This window comes from Buceros rhinoceros, unplaced genomic scaffold, assembly GCF_000710305.1.
Source record: "Buceros rhinoceros silvestris isolate BGI_N320 unplaced genomic scaffold, ASM71030v1 scaffold25112, whole genome shotgun sequence".
Classification (NCBI taxonomy): domain Eukaryota; kingdom Metazoa; phylum Chordata; class Aves; order Bucerotiformes; family Bucerotidae; genus Buceros; species Buceros rhinoceros.
The window spans coordinates 8,054-12,756 of record NW_010399823.1 but is presented as its reverse complement, the minus strand read 5'-3'; positions in this window follow the sequence as shown (position 1 = coordinate 12,756).

Genomic DNA, 4,703 nt, shown 5'->3' with positions numbered 1-4,703 from the left:
AGCGGAGAGCCGTGGGCTGGGACCGGGACAGGCCACGCTCGGAGCCCGCGGTCACCAGCAGCAGGCCGCAGTAACGAGGAGCGGTGCCTGAGGGTGATCAGTCTGTAACGCCCCCTTAGGACTTCATTACGTGAGCCAGGGACGGGTCTGGCCAAAGGTCAAATCATCGGGGTGTCCCCTGCGTCACCGGTGGTCATCTGGGCACTGACAGCCACTGCTCTCGAGGGACAGTCTAAATGTAGATGGGGGTGGTAAGGAGTTACATAGTGGTGTAATGAATTGGGTGACCCATGGCATGTGCAAAGATTTATGTGACGCCAAGTCAGGTAATATATCGCTTCCTTGTACTCTGTAAACTGCTGCTGCTGCTCCAGCTAACAGGGTGCTGGGTTTGCAGTTTATCGCCTGGCACCCGTTTGCTGCAGAACTCCAAGTTTTAAGCTGACTCCATGTTTTAAGCATTTGTTGAAGTGTAGCACACTTGAGAGCTCCAAATTACGGGTCTGTAGATGATGTGGTGTTGGTGCCCCCGCCCTGTGAAGTGTTCCTCATAAAATTGTAGGAAGGGGAAAACCTTGTGCTGATTTGAAATGCCTTCTCCCGGGACCTCTAAATTAGCCACAACTGATTTCTCTCTCTCTGCCTTCACACCCTTAATGAGGCAGGGTTAGACAAGGCAGGACTTGTTTAGTTGAGACGCTGGTCATGTTTGAATTGTGCTGCATCCTGCTGTCCCTCCGCTGTGCTCGGCAGGCTGCCGGGCTCTCCAGGGGTGTGGGGTGGGGATCTCTGGAGAAAACTGCGGGGAGCCTTTACAATATTTTGTGGAACAGGGGCAAATGTCTGGGAGACACAAAGAATCTGTAAGAGCCACAAAGATCAGTAAAGTGCGTGCATGTAGATACTTTTCTTTTTTAATCATTATTTTTACATAAGAAAATAAGATTGTGATTAGGCGGTAACGAAGCAAAACGTTTGCAGAGCTGGGGCAGGAGGAAGGGACTGGTGTCCTGTGTGCTGAGCGGACGCGCGGGACGAGCTGCATGGTGGAGCCCGTTGCCTCTGGCCAGCCCGTGGCTGCAGGAGCAGAAGAGCAGCTCTCATTTAAGCACCAAGAAATACGTCGTCCAGCCGGCGAGCAGCAGCGCCCCGACCAGCACGGTGTAACTGAACAGCACGAAGGCCAGCAGCTCCTTCAGCACCTTGAGGAAGTGGATGGTGAAGGAGTCCGGCATGGTTCTTCTCCCCGGTGCTGCGGCAGGTAGGATCTCTGGGGCTGGCTGCTGCCCTGCTCCTCCCCGGTCTGTAAGCAAAGGGATGGCATGATTCTTTCCGAGCCAGGAGACTGCAGAGCCGACGGGGTGGCTCTGAATCGCGGTGTTCAGGAGGGTTAACGGCCACCCGCCCTTCTAAAGGCTGTTAGCATCGGGGGGGGCTTGTGTGTGCTTGTTCCGAGTCCGGTACTGGGTTGCCGAGCTGTGCGGTGTTGAAAAGGAGTTCGGGATCTGATCAAAGCCTCCAAATGAGGACTGGTAATTAAGCAAATTAAAATGTAGACGCAGAGGCAGCGAAGGCCAGAGGCCCTTAGAGAGTCCAGCTGCCTCCTGGTACCTTTCCCTGCGTCAGTGGCTGTGCATCCAGGAAGCTTCACGTTCAGAGCGGTCGCTGCTGGTGCATTACCAAGAGCGTGTTCTGATCAAAGTGGTCAATTCCTCCAAGGAAGCCACCATTAATATTTAATGATATAATTGCATCTAATGGAGATACTGGCACAAACTGAGCCTTTTGTTAGGAATTACGAAAACTGGGGCTTGAAGACAAGTTTGTACAGGCAAATATTTATATCTCACATTGAAAATAACCTTTAAATGGGGTAAGATGCTTTAGAATTCATCTTCTAGCTGTATTTTAAAGTCGTACTTACACATCACTTCAGGAGTGATCGCTCACTTGTTAGGTTAATATAAAATCTGAGCTCTTTTACAGAAGTTCTTGGCTCTTTAGACGTAAAGCAGTGCAATCTATTGTCTTTGTCACTTTGCATGTTCTTTTAATTTTAATCGTAACTGTGCCTGATGAAAAAAAGCCACACTCTTGGTCAAGCACATAAAGGGAATTTAAAACTAGATTTACTATAACCTAAAAGGATTATTTCTCTTCTAGACAGGCTAAAGCCAGCCGAAGTAAACTGAATTCCTATCCTGGCCCCAAGAATATTTTTTAAAGAGCTTTTGTGATGAATAGTTTGTTTTAAAGAGGTCAGTTATTTCATTCTATGCTCAGGCACATGTAAACATTGCAGGAGCTGCTGCATTTTAACCCCAGCCATGGTATCCCAGGTGTTCAGAGCACCTGAGGTTTCGATCTAATAGGCTTTACATGATTTCTGACTAGCTAAAAAGATGTTGATAGCAAAATAAACAGCTTACCCAGGCAGCCGATGGGCTCAGCTTCGTAAAGTTCCTACGTCTCGCCGCTGCCCCTTGAATTTCTGGCTTCTAAATGTTTTGCGCTGTAGTTTGCTGCGCTTCCGCTCTGCTCGTCCGGGAGCCAGGAGTAATGAGGTTGTGTTTGCAGCCCGCACGAGGACTAATGCACTAGGTGTGGTCAGGACCAGTTACGGTATGACGGAGGCCTGTGCGCGCTGTGCAGCGCGGCAGCACAGAGCAGCCAGCGCTCCCCTTCCCCAGAGGGCTGTTCCCAACAGCAGCTCCTGAGTTTAAGCTCCAAGGCTTAGTGTTACCAGGTCAAAACCTGTGCTTGTTTATATGTGGGGGGTTCCTCTAGCAAAGCATCATGTCACCTTACACTTTTTATTCTGCAGTTCTGTGGAAGGCTGTTGTGCCTCCTGCGCCTTTCTCGGAGCCCCCTGTGGGCATGGTGGGGAGGAGGCTGCTCACAGAGAGCTGGGGATAGTCCCGGGTCGGCAGCACGTTACAGGGTGGAACTGTGCAGGCTGAGCTGGGCTTTTTTATTGAGAGCGTGAGCGCTGAGGACAGCCTCATCGCTGCACTGGCACGAGGTCACTGCTCTGGCTTCACCCCCGCGCCCCCAAGAAGGCATCCCTACCCCTGCAGCAAGGGGACGGAGGGGGGCAGTCTGTATGGTTGTTTTTAGCAAAACTGCTTTCCGATAGCGCCAGCTGAAAAGCGAAGTCGGTTGGGGTGGAGGTTGGGTAATGTTTTCTATTTTTTGCTTGTAAACCAGACAAAAGCAGAGAGCGGAGAGAAGGAAGAGTATGTCCTGCAAATCAAATCCCTTACCTACAAAGACATTATGATGTAGAAAATGTCCCCTTAATTTAATTAGGCTCCCTTGTTATCAAATTATTACCCGCATGGTCAGCAAGGCCTTAAGACAGAAGCAGAACATAATCAAGCTGCTCAGGAAGCCTGTTAAGTAGTAATTGCTCCTCCAGAGAATCGATCAACGTCAAGATGCCTTTTATTTTCTGCTGTTGTTGTTGAATAATTCCGGGAAGAGGTTTTGTTGTCCAGTTCCCGTGTCCACGTGGCTCTAACTCAGTGGTGCAGACTGCAAAAATAATATGCAGCAGCAGCAGCACTGTCGTTATATCAAGTGTCCAGCGTAACCTATTTTTAAAATAAGTTTTGTCTCTAGTGTTGCTAATATACGCATTTGCCGGGCCAAGTTAAGGTAAGTGGGTGGTTGAATTGCCTCTTTGCGTGGTGGAGCTTTTACACCTCATGAGCCTTGTTCACAAACCAGCCCCATCAGTGCTAGTCATTTCCTTGCCATTAGTTCAGTATTTTTGAGATTAAAAAAAACATCAAAGACCTGGAAATTGTGATAGTATGAAGTCTCTCAAGGCCAAGCCAAGGGCACTCTGTAAAGACTTCACTGACTCACATGGTGTCTTGTTCCTCTCTGCACTAAGTTTTGGTCTAAAGCTACTTCACTTTTCTTCTTAAATACTGTGGAATCACCTGCTTTACAGCGGAACCGCAGCAATAATGCAGAGCAAGGCAATCTGCACTTGCTCCCTGCATCGCTCAAAGTTGCAGCAGGTTTTGATTCTGTCTGTGAGTTGCCTACCCACCTGAATGAGAAAGTTTCAAACGATTAAAAATGTTTTTTTCTTTAAAAGTCAAGAAATCCATAAATATTTCTGATGCAGTATGTTAAGAGGCAGAACAGAATGTAATTAGTGCATAAAGAAAAAATATCCAAATGCTAGAAAAATAGTTTCAGCTTCCCTAACTTATCCTGGGGCGGGGAGGGGGGAGGATACAGCTACCACAGTGCAGAGTTTTACTTTATTTTAGTAGTATTCCAGAGAAAGCAAGTTAGCAAACACTGAAAAGAAGTTTGAATACATTTAAATTTTGTTGCAATAAGCCGAGAGGAGTGACACAGACAGAGGAGCTCTGTGAAGGGGCTGATGTGGCAGAACTCAATCTTACAAACCAAAACAACAGACCAAAACCCACAGTCATCACTGTAACAATGTGGAAAAACGAAGGTGGGTTTTGTGACATATGGAGGATAACTAAGGAATGTTTGCTAAGAGTGTGATTTAAGGTGTGGGGCGGTTTTTTAAGAGTGAGATGCAGTGTGAAACAGTCCCCAGGCTGCTGTTGAAGCTGGAGCAGTGATGGTGACTGGGGCAGGGGCTGAGTGCAGCAGCGCAGGCTCTGGCTGTGCTCAGCTGCGCAGGCATCAGCCACAGCCCCTGCTCTGCC